The following is a 12,235-nucleotide window of genomic DNA, read 5'->3' as shown; positions in this document are numbered from 1 at the left end:
CTATATCAGCTAAGTGGCCTGATTGAGCGATAGCTCCTTTGTTCAGAGATCTACCTGCAGCACATGTAGACTCCTGCCTGTTCTATTTTACTTTTATGTCTGAATTCCACAGAAACCTTTATAAAAGCTACTTCATGTTTCTTAAGTGATTCTTCAAACTAGCCTCCTGACTTACAAAGGAATGAAGGGATGTGCTGAGGTGTTGTCACCTGCAGCAGCAGTTGGAAATTAAAGACCCGGAGCCCCGTGTCCAGCTCCCTGAGGGACAGACCTGGCCCAGAGACCCTACAAGAGGGTGTCTAAAGGGGCTTTATAGCTCTGCGGCTGAATGCATGTATGCAATGCCCTATCTTTGACAACATATGCCTGCATCTCTTATCATCCAGGACTTATTCAGACATCTGAATAACTTCCCACCTCTCGGCTGCAGGTTGATAGCAATGCCCTTTGTGGGCTCATGTGGGTAAATTCTCTATAGTACAGAGTGTTGCTCTGCCTTTTAACATGTATACGCTCAGATAAAATAAATTCATTGTAGCTCGCCACAGCTGTCAGTGAGAGGAAATTGTGCGTTTTTCCCTTGGGTGTTGGGATAGTTTTTCTCCAGTCCTTCTTTCTTTGAAATCCCTAGTAGCGTGCTACTTCTCAGATCGGTCTTTATGGAGGTAAAATCACTTTCTGCTTTTCTTGTGTTCAGAATTATGCAAAGCAGTTGCTGCACATAAACATGCAACAGTAAATGCCACAGAATTGTAGTCTACAAAGATTCCACCATTAACCACACCAAAGAAAACAAAAATGCAAGGTTCTTCAAATTGATGTCACATGCAGGAAGTGACATTTAAATTCTTACTCATATAAATTAAGCTGTCTTAACCATTTTCCTCTTTTAAAGTGTAGGAGATTTTTCCATTAGTTAAAGGGTTGTCTAGCAAGCCTTCAAGAATAAATTTTTCCATTTTTTTTAAGAGGCTTGAGGTATTGGGCTTTTTTAATGTGATGGTATATAATTCACGGGAGCGTAACAGCTTAATGAGCACGTTTAATTGGCTATTTGAGAACCCGTGCTAGAGGACTGACCTCAGAAGCGTTAGGAAATGGTAGTCCCACTGCTTATCTTTACACTTCATGAAAAGTATTGTTTAATTCTTGGAAGAAGAGGGTGTTTCAGTCTCGCCCAGTTTTTTTCTTTATCCTGGTATGCTTTGCTCCTGTTGGTGCTTTTCCTGGTCTTCTTCAGTGCTGGAATATAGTATTGAAACAACTATGTGGTTTATGGCTTTTACTCTTAAGTTTGTTTGGTTTGTTTTTTTTTCATCATGTGGAAGCCTCATGTTGAGCCTCCAGTAAAGAGATTTTCTTGAATCCAAACAAAAAGCGAGGGCTGCGATGTGCAACCAGTTTTGGCTGTGAAATCGGGGTCAAAGCCACTTGCACACATCCAGTTCCAGCAGTGGTGAGCTTGGGCTTGCCCAAGGGTTGATCTTCTCTGTGCTCTCAGCTGAGCTCACGTCTCAACAACGAACGATGTCCTGGACCCATCTGGATGGGTTCCCTGCACCACTGAAATTGTCTGAACGAGCTTTTCCTCCTTTCTTTTCGAAAGAAGAAGCGTCTGTCCTTCCTCTTCATGTGAATTGCTCATCTTTGTGTGTGCTGGGTGCGCTGTGGGTTGAACACAACTGTTGATGCTCTTCTGAAGCATGAAAGGACGATGCGTTTGTTTCATTTCTCGGGTGTCTGCCAGAAGTATTTGATAGCGCTGAAGTGTCGAGATGTTATCCCAATCACTTAAATTCTGTACTTCAGCCTTTCCCCATTGCTAGGGTTGAGAACAAAGCCACCAAATTTGGAGTATGAACTTTCTTTCAAATTAAATATAACATTTAATGTACTTTTAGCTGGTAAAATTATCACAGTTGCTAATTGGTATAATTTTTATCATTACAGTTGAATCGTCTTTATTAGAATGTTTGTGTTCCTTTTATCTACCACTTCTCTGCAGCATTGTGGAAAAAGAAGTCTTTATCTCCTGTGCATCTCCTATATATTATTCTGTCAGCCAGAAGTCTCTCTTTGGTATTCTGGAAGTATTGGAAGATTTTAAAATACAGTCTATTAAAGAAAAAAAAAAAGAAAAAGAAAAAGAAAAAGAAAAAGACACTCTGTTAAAAAAAAAAGCTAAAATCCTGTTAAATAATTAAGATGCTTTGGGCTTTATCAGGATTGACAGTGTTCTTGCCATAATATACATATGCAAAAACTGTAAAAAGTTTAATATTTTATAGCAAGGATAAGTCCAAAACCTAAATCTGCCAGCTTGTTTCTATGGTAACAAATATTGAAATATGTCTAGCCAACACTGTAGGTTTCCCCCCCCCCCCATTTAATTTCTGTCTATGGGTTCCAGGAATTCATTAATACTGTAGAATCCTTTTAAAATTGGTATGTTCTGTTGTAAAATTCCCTAAGATTAATGTTGAACATAACTTTAAATTTTAACATAAACATTTATTTGAAAGAGATTTCTTAGCAAGTGAGGTATTATAGCTATATTTCTAAGACTGTATGCTCACTGATCTGGTATTTTTGTTCTTCACTGGCAAGTTGATATTTTTTTTTCCCTATGCATAACTATACTTAAAAAATGGAGTTTCAGTCTATGGATTCTGCTGAAAATATGAAAGGCTGCTTAACTGGAATGATCTGGCTGGAAGACAACAACAGCATGAAGTCAGCACCTGCAGGATTAAATTTAGCGGTCAGGACCTCTTGGCAGAGCTACTTCTTAGAGATCGTGTCCTAGTTTTAAGATCAAAATTATGACTTACTGGGAGCTCCAGCCTTCCTTTCAATTAATTGCACTTAACGTTTCATTTATTGCAGAATATTTTCTAGGTATCTGATTTAAGCTATTTTGTGTCTGAAATCTTCTGGTTGTTTTTCTTTGTGGGCAGCCTGGCAGTGTTGGGAAGTAATCTGAAGGGTTGGCTGTGAGTTTCCGTTTCCCCAGTGGTAACTCAAACCGCAAGCACCTAGTCCCAGCAGCAAGAGAAAAATTCTGAGACTTTAAAGTGAAACATCAGGTTGATTCAACATTTTGCATCTGGTTGAATAGCTAGCATTAGATGCAGCTGGAAGCATAAAGACTTCCTCTGCCTGCGGAGACTCTGGTTTCTGTTGGGATGTAGTAAAGATAATGAGGCAGCAGAAAGAAAATTTCAGAAACTGAGACTTGCGCTTAGCAGCTGTGTTTCAGGAGCCCATGGTTACGGACCAAATGCATCTTTTCTCACAGGGCTAATAACATCCATCCTTTTTGCCTCAAAGAGACTTAGAGCTGGGCACTTGGAAATCAGACCCAGCAAGATTAACTGATGCCTCAAAGGTCAGGGAGGTGCAGCTAGAACCAGGAACCAAAGTACACAATAAAGGCAGAAGGCGGCATTCAGAAAAAGTGAAGTTCATTCATTCATATCCTCACATAGCAATAAGGAAGAAAGTGGGATATTTAACAGGCAAAAGATTATCTCTATGGTCCTGTGCAGGAATGAGTGATTTTGGTGCCGAGCTCGAGGCTGGTGTAGGCAGCATTTTGCTCAGAGAGACAGAAGATTTGGCATTCTATTCCTCAGATAGAGCCAGGCTGAGGGAAGCGAGGCAGTGTATGTCCACAAGTAAATGTCAAAACAGCAGGCATAAATATATTCAATGAGACTGTGAGCAAAATATCCTGTCACCCCACAAGCCCCTGGTAAATCTCCTAAACCCTTTTTGATGAGTGCAAACATTATGTAGAAGAAGAATTGAGGCAGCGTTCTGTGAAAAAGTTGCTTTGGGTTGGATATGAGAGGCTTGGGAGATCCCAGCCCTCAAACTGCCTCACTTATGGAATCATAGAATGGCTTGGGTTGGAAGAGACCTCCAGAGGTCATCTAGTGTGTGTATTTACCTGTCCCTGGCCTAAGAGGCTCCTTTTCCTTCCTTGCACGTCCTGTGGTGTTCTTTGAACTGGCATGGGTTGTGGAAACAGGAGCTGCAGGGTCACCAGTAAGAAGGTTGTCAAAGTTTCTCTCCATCTCGTGTGATCCCTGTCACCCACTGTACTGTGTGAAAGCCTGCGTGAGCGTGGGCTCTCCTGGTACCAGGAGATGTATGGCTGGGGGAGGAGTCGTCCCTTCACACACCCCCACACCACACAGTGGAGGACAGCAGTGGCCACCATCAGCAATATTTTGAACTCTCCAAACTTCATCTCAAGTCCATGGAAAGACAACTTGTCTCTGCAATGAGCTTCACCCAAGAGGCCAGTGGAAATGACATTTTTCTTCTGGGCTGCTTGCCTTTTTTTGCCCCCTTTTTTTTGCTTCACTTTTCCTCCCATTTTTCCCTTTCCTTCTCTTTCCCCCCCCTTTTTTCTCCCCCTTCCTCTCCCCCTTTCCCCTTTTCTTTTTTCTTTTTTCCTTTTTTCTTTTTCTTTTTTCCCTTTTCCTTTTCTGCCCTTTTTTGCCTTTCTTACTTTTATTTTGAATGATAACTTCTCCCCTTTTTTGACCATAAAAGCAATCAACCTCCAGTTTTGTACCTACAAGATGAAATTTGGCTTTTCAGGACAGAGATGTGAAGTCCCTGTGCGTGTGTAGAGTGCCTAGTGCAGGGAGGGTGGTGGCTGAGGCCCCTGGGAGCTGTGGTGAGAGCGTTTTTGTTTTTAAATCCAAACACAAATTCTGAGAAAAAGTATTCTGAATGAAACTGACACAAGACTTGTGTCCTGGTTTTGTTAAAAACAAGTTTCTTTTTTAGTGTCTTTGTCTGTCAGCTAAAGCTTTCATATTAGCTGCATTTTCCTGGAGAACCAGATACATGTTTTGGTAAACATAGCAATGGAATGCAAAGTTATTGATAAGCATGGATGCGCCTCTTGGGAGAGGGACAACAAGAATACAGGTGACCAAGAAACTGACCAACTGAGTATAACATCCCATTCACGTGAATACTTAATATAAAAGTGGGAGATCATGAGGATCTTGTCCCTTTTCCTTCTTTCCCTTCTGCTTATGGCCGACATTAGGAGAGGACCTTGCTAGTCGTCCCTGCGAACTGAGGCTTAGTGAGAGACTGAATCCAGCTCCGATTGGCTGCAGAGTCCAATCCAGGACTTTGGTTGCCGGCTCTGCAGTTGCTGAGACTTTCAAGATTGGTTTTGTATATTTTGTATTATTTTCTCTATTCTTATTAGTAGCATTAGTAAAACATGTTTAATTTTTCCAGCTCTCTTCTCTGTGTCCTTCTTTCCCTCCTGATTGCCTGTCCTGAGTGGGAAGGGGAGAGAGGGAGCGGCTTAAGGGGGGGGAGAGGGGGTTAACAATACCTCTGCCACGGTTTTATTGTCACCCCGCAATCAAAACCCACAACTTGCTACAAAATACTAAAAACCTTTTGCTCTTTCATTTCTTGGGTTCAACGTAGACCTTGGAGAAACCACAAATGTACTCCAGCCCATTTTTTTTTTAATTTAATAAATTTTTCTTAAATAGGTACAAGAATATATGTAGCAAAATGAGTTCTGCTTTGAGGCTTTCTCACTTTGTACCAATGGACTTGTCAAGTTTGTTTTCTGGAAAAGTGAGCAGGATTGAGAGCAAGATTATACATAAGCGTGAAAGCCGTGAATACTCAGTTCCATTAGGGTTTTACTGTTTTGCAGGCAGAGCAAGGCTGCTCGCGGCGGCATGGCCAGTTGGTAGCTGTCGGGAAGCTTTCACGATGGACAAATGTGTCTGCACCACTTTTTTCACCTTACTGTAAAACATCTGGTAGATATCAGGGTCCTACGCACCCTTTTTGACTCTCGGAGTTGTGAAATGAAAAAGCAACTTGTGTTCTTCTGTGATCAGCTCTCACATTCTCATATGGTGTCTGTTCAATCAGACACATCAAATTAATACTTTGGCTCACTCCTACAGTTTGGAATATACTACTGTTGGGTTTACATGAACTGTTCAGTAAATTCTTGCAGAGAGGGAGTGTGAGTTGAGGAAAAGTGCACATGAGAGATAAGATGCCAGCGGTTGTATGGTCTGTTTGGTGCAATGCAAAAGCAGATTTGAAGCCGCAATTGCTGCTATTTAACTTTTGTGACATTTGTGCAGAACCAGAGTTGGTATTTTTTGCAGAGTGAATGTCCGTATTTCCTTTAACATAAGCAATCACGTAGGAAGATGCATACCAGAGGATAAAAAAATCATAGGCTTCATGAGTGCATGCAGAGAAAATTTGCTTTAATACAGAAGTGTGTGTTCCCTGCAGGAATTATGTAGCCCCTTGCAAGAGGAGAAACAGAGATTTGTAGAGCTGTATTCATCTTAAATGTCTCTGAGTGCTTAGTGCTGTCCTGATAGTAGGGGAATTTTTTTTCCAATATGTTTTTTGGAGACCTACAATTTGGAACAGAAGGTGGATAGTACAACTCCATAATGCCTTTTATGTGGTATTCCCAACTATAATGTTACTGAGAGTTAGTCTCTCTGCCCCATTTCCCTGCTGATTAAAAATTTGATTTCTTCATTTTGAGTCCTCTGGAGGCAAAATTTCAAGAGGTCAGGGTTGGCTCTGTGGCAGCTTCTTTTCTGTCCTCAATTCCCTAGCCTTATAGCAGAGTGTTTTTCTCTATAGTGAGTTTTGCTATAGCAGTTAAAGACAGAAAATGTTTAGTTTAACCCTGAGGCAGCTCAAACCTTGTGCTGGATTAATTAAAAGGTAGTGCTGTGCCCTCCACAGCAGCAGAGTGTTGTTTGGGAGGAGAGGGCAGGGAGGGATGCTGTGCCATCCTGCCTCGGTGGGAGATCCCTGCGTCTCAGGGGAGCGGGTCCCAGTTCCCAGATCTGCCGTGCAGCTCCCCGAGATGGATTTTGCCTGCAGCACTCTGTTTATAACTCTGCTACTGGAGTGTTTTGATTTCTAAACTTGTTTCCACCCCCTTTTCCATCCTAGGGAAAAAAAAAAATAAAAAAATAAAATTCAAGCCCTTTGGAAGAGGGGCTAGGTAACAAAGCCATGCGTTTCTCCTCCATGTTATGTACTTCATACAAGTGAAAAGGCTCATTCTGCCTTTCATCTTGCAGACTGTTTTCTGCAGATATTTCCTAACTTTTCCCATGACGTTTTCGCCTGGTTCTTCAGAAGATTGTACGGACTGAAAGAGACTATTGTTTCCGCCAGAGCACAAGCATGTGCACATCAGCTAATCTGGTTGGTACAGGATTTCTGGAGTGGGTGTTGGACTGAGGAACAGGATTGGGATGTGTGTGGTTACGAATTCTTGCGAACGGCGTGCTCTTTTATTCTGTAAATAATATCGCATTTCACTTTCTAGGTTCACCATACGGGTTTCTCCAAAAGTACCATGAGATGTAAACAAGGAAATGGCATACAGGAAGATTGCAAAAGCTTTGGTTAGCAGAGATTGGAAAGCTGGTTCAGTTTTCAGTCCTGTGCCTGGAGACATATCAGCTACTTGATTGAGTAGAGACTCGGTGCAGTTATTTTTCACAAATGTCATTGGTTTAAAATTGATGCTTCATTGTCTTTCTTGCTTTCTCCTTCCCCATGTTTGGGTTTTAATTTTTAAAGTATAGGATAGGCAAACACATACTTTTTAGCCTGGCATTTAGGAGAGTGATTTTGGCAACTGAGATGTGTTTTCCAGCTCTTGAGACACTGCAATCTGAACCTAGCGTTGATAACAAATTCTTTCTGCAAAGAAGTTTGCATACATTATGCGTTATGTTTTGGGTTTTTTTTTCAGTTGGATGGTATCACCAGGGAGCAAATAAACTGCTGGTGGTTGTTTTTATTTTACACCCGGGATCTTGTCAGATGCAACCTCGCCACAGATTTGTTTCCCCTTTCAAGAGTGTTACGTAGAAGATGGTGCTGGGATAATTCCAGCTTCCTGGTGGTGACCCAGATCTCTGCTGGCGATGAGATCTCATCTCCGCTGGGCACAGAGCGAGAGCCGCAGTTGCATTTTCCACTGCTGGTCTGCAGGCATGTTCCCATGCGAGGTTTCCAGGCTTGTCAGCAGCCTTGCAACGCCTGGGCTGTTGCTGCTGACGTCCCCATGTCTGGCGGCGAAAGGCGGGGTTTGCTTCCACGGTCTGGTTTCACATTGGTCTCGTAAGAGCCTGTGAGGCAACTCCAGGGTGTTTTTAAGTACTACTTTATGTTTGTGTGAGGCAGCATAAAAAGCTTTTGAGTTTTTTTAGCGGCAACAATGTTGTATAACTGACAGTTCGCTGTATCTTCATTTTAATACAGTTTCCTTGCTTGGGCTGGACTAGTTGCTGCTTGTGAATGACTGGTTGGAACCAGAGGATGCAGGCTGGAAAGGCTGCAGCTTGCTGGTAGTTTAAGAATTTATGAGGATTGATACTGTGGTTTGTTGATGGATATTGTCTGGCTGAGATGCTTTCTGATGGATGCACAGGAATTCCCAGGTGTTAATAGTCAATTGACCATAGCCAATTTTGTAAGAGGATGGAGAAGAGAGATTGTGAAGAGGAGGTGGGGGTTTTTCTGATTGCTTTTCATCTATGGGCTACCATATTTAGCAAGGAGCTTACAGCTTTGCACATAGTCACGTGTGTTTTTAGCAACTCTGGACCAAATTGCCGTGTTCGTTGTCCTTGAAGGGTTTTTCTGATGCGTACATGGGACTCAACATGGGTCACCTACCTTTGGGTGCTTCACAGAGTGCCTGGCTGCTTGCCCAAGTGATATTTCTGAAATTGCACCTCCATTTCAGCAGCTCATGGGTACAGTATGGAGCACTGGAACCAGTATGTGAAGCTGCCTTTTCCTATCCGAAACTCCTTTTGTGTTAGACAGAGCCCTTGCTGCTATAGTCAGGAATATTTGAGCCGTGTTTTTGCTGACGGTTTTCTGCCCTGCACTCCCGAGGATTGGATGTAGGGCACTTTGAAGGGTTCCTAACAGTGGAACTCCTTATTTACAGTCAGCGAGTTCATTAGAGCCCTAAATTATTTACCTTAAAGAATTCAAGCCTTGAATTATTTACCTTTAAGGTCTGTCTTCCTGCGTTGCACATTTGGTTGACTGTAGATCTATGCTCTGTTATAAGCCATGAATGTGTAAGGCAGTGTAATATCTAAGGTGGTTTCATCTATTTGCTGTTAATTTTGTTTTCATACACAAATACACTGCAATATTATAACTAAGGTCAGAGTGCATCTCAGTGGGATATAAAAAGGATTTGTGCAGACCTGATTTTAAGTCTTGTGAACGCATGGACAGTTTTGATTATGCGATCACACCCTGCTCTTTCCACGGGTCCCCTGCCTAGTGCTGAGCCTGCAGCTGTAGCTGCAAGTCCTGGGCAAACGCTCTATTCAGCATCTCATCTTGGTTTTTCCCTGCTGTTCTGTGTTTGGCCTCAGGCTTTTATTTATGGCATACTACTCAAATCCTGCTGAAGAAGTTTGTCATTTCCTCACAAACTTCTTCTGTTGATTAGTGTCAGGCTTTAGGGTTTGACAAATGGTTTGGGAAGCGTTGCCACTTCTTTACAGGAAGAACATTAAAATGAGGACAAAGGATCTTGAGGATCTTGCAGCTTTGCAGCTGAAATATCTCTGTACTACCTAGTGTTTCACATAGTGGAAACAGGGTTGCCTTTTGCTGTGGGCATTCATTAGTTTTGCTTGAGAGAAGGCTGAGTTTCAGGTGGGTTAGGACCTCGCCATTAATGGCCACTTGGGACATGCTGGGTGTAAATGACTGGAGCGGCACAGCATCGGAGCTGCGTGGCAGCTCTCCAAGGCACGATGGCTCATCTGCCTGAGCACTGAGAGGGGTGGCAGGGAGCGGTGGGGTGGCTGCCGTGTTTGCTGCCAACAGCTGTCAGAGTTGTCCTGCACTGTGGTCCCACACGGCTGAGGGACGTCCCATGTGCCAAGTGCGGTGGGGATCTGCTGCAGCTGGAGAGAGCGAAGAGAGCTGCTGCGGCAGTGCTTCCCTGCCACATTTCCCTCCTATTTCAGTCTCTCAGCTCGACAGCGTTATCTCTTACAATGGAGCTTTGCTACACATAAGAAAAAAAGGCAGGATGCAAACCAATGGCAAACTATGACCATCAGTATTGTAGAGGCTTGAAGATGATGCATTGGCAGTGCTGCCACTGCACAGACCTACTGCAGCTATTCGTGCCTAGCCAGGTTGTCACTCTCTCACCATCCTGTCTCCAATTTTCCGTCCCCATGAAGTGAAATTTCCCATTCTGACGTATTTTTCCCCACCATTCCCTGGCTCAGCTCTTGGCTGCTCTGTGTGGAGCGTAGATGACTCCAGGCTGTCAGGGCTCTGTCTGGGAGGTCACCTGGAGCAGGGGAGAGAGTTGGTCCCTGTCTTTGCTCAGGAGGTGGCCCTGTCTGCTCAGGAGTAGATGCCAGAGGTAAAGACCAGCTCTCTCCTCCTCAGCCCTGGACTAGACCATGATCTTTGCTTTGCGTGGCACCTGGCTAATCCCAGGTTTAAACTTCCTATTCCAGAAGTTGCCAGAATTTGTCGAGCCTTTCCAGCCACGTTTTTGGGGAATGTCTGAATCAGACCACTGCAACTGAAACTTTCTGGCAAACATCCTTGTTGATGATGGACAGAGTATGCCAAATGCCTGAGCCCTGAAATGGCAGGAGGGGTATCACAGCCATATTCCCACCCTATGCTGTGTGGCTGCGTTTAATTCATATGTCCTTATGGAGGTAGACAAGGGATTATGTGCAGATGGTTGAGTTATATCTCCTTAAGTGAAGGGGTTTGTTTTGTTTGCTTTCAGAGAAAGCGATCAATATTAACGGCATTTCCAGTACTGAAAATCCAGTTACATTTTTTCTTTACCTATGGTGCATCTTTTGGTCATTCAGAGAGGCTGGCGGGGGTTTTTTGAGGTTGTATCTTCAGTTGTTTTTTCACCACATGGGCTTTTTTCTTCTTTATTTAAGTATGGACATTTCTTACATGAAGTGTACATTTTGCTTCATTGGTGTATTGGCAGGAGAATTTGACACTGAAGTTTAAAGCTACTAATATGTGAAGTGGGAGTAAACACAGACACTAAAAGAACCTTTTGAGAATTTTAACTGGAGTCACTGCTTATGGTGTTGTAGGTGCAAAGTTCAGGGAAACTGTAGGATTAAGTAATTTACTGTTGATGTAATTTTGCAAGTATTATTTTTACATCGCTGCTGTAGTTATTAGTGGCATGTATTTACTACTGAAACTGAAAGAAACTTAAGCAGCTCTCTCTTCCCCCCATATTTCTGCTTTTGATGGCACCGAGTGTCTCCTTGGCATTTGGTCCCGGTGCTGCCAGGCAGGATGCCGTGGGGAAAGGGCAGATTATTTGGGCACAGGAGAGCTGTGTTCTCCTGTGCGGGTCTACAAAGGATGGGCTGTGGTACCTCGTTCGCCCCTCCAAATTATTTGTTCTCTGTCATTTCTGTTTGGTCAGCAAGCAATTTTGGGCAAAGGACTTTTTCTTTCTAAATATTTTTATGACACATGGCAGGGAAAAAAAATGCCTAAACATCTGCTGGGAAAGCCAACTGCTGTAATGCAAATAGTAGATAATCACATGCAGTTAATCAATTTTCTCTTTTGTGTTGTTTTTCACACAGAGCAATGAGGCAAGAGAGAAGTTTTTAAAAACAGAAAAATGTGATTGCGAAAACATCATTGTTGGCAGGAGGATTCGGTGGATTCAGGTAATAATGTGGCAACTGCTTTTTATTATGCTTTAAAAACTGGCTGGGTTTCAGGCTGACAGTGGCCCTTTGTCAGGGACTGAGGAGTAGAGGAAGGTGACAAGGTATAACAAGACCCAGTGGCTGGCTGTGAAATTAATTCAGACCAGGCGAGAGGGTGTGAGTGTTCCCACAGCATGGGTGATTGCTGAATAGGACAACATTGCTGGGGTTGCGGGTGCTCCCTTCCTTATGTCAGGCTGTTAAATCTTATGTTCTTTTTTTGTTTCTGTTTTTTTTTGGGGCTTTGTTTTGTTTTGTTTTCCCCCTAAGAGATTCTCTAATTCAAACTCTTACAGCTGCGTCATTGTAGGTGGGGAAGCTTCGTGTGTGTTTTATTGTAGAAAGTCAAATGATTAGTTGTCCCTTCAGACTGCGCAACTCTGAATCTATGAATATTTCCCTTGAATTCCCCC

General features: G+C 42.9%; 1 protein-coding gene across 9 annotated transcripts in view; it reads left to right on the top strand.

Annotated features, from left to right (window-relative positions):
- BACH2 (BTB domain and CNC homolog 2) overlaps positions 1-12,235 on the top strand; it is a 193,833-nt gene that overhangs the window by 31,844 nt on the left and 149,754 nt on the right. For all 9 annotated transcript variants that reach the window (XM_065059613.1, XM_065059614.1, XM_065059610.1 and 6 more), the window contains exon 2: positions 11,694-11,780. The gene's annotated coding sequence lies outside the window, so the exon portion shown is untranslated. The remainder of the gene's footprint in view (positions 1-11,693; positions 11,781-12,235) is intronic.

The sequence above is a fragment of the Columba livia genome, chromosome 3, assembly GCF_036013475.1.
Source record: "Columba livia isolate bColLiv1 breed racing homer chromosome 3, bColLiv1.pat.W.v2, whole genome shotgun sequence".
In the NCBI taxonomy this organism is placed as follows: Eukaryota; Metazoa; Chordata; class Aves; order Columbiformes; family Columbidae; genus Columba; species Columba livia.
The sequence above is the reverse complement of the archived record's forward strand: the minus strand, read 5'-3'. Positions and strand labels throughout refer to the sequence as shown.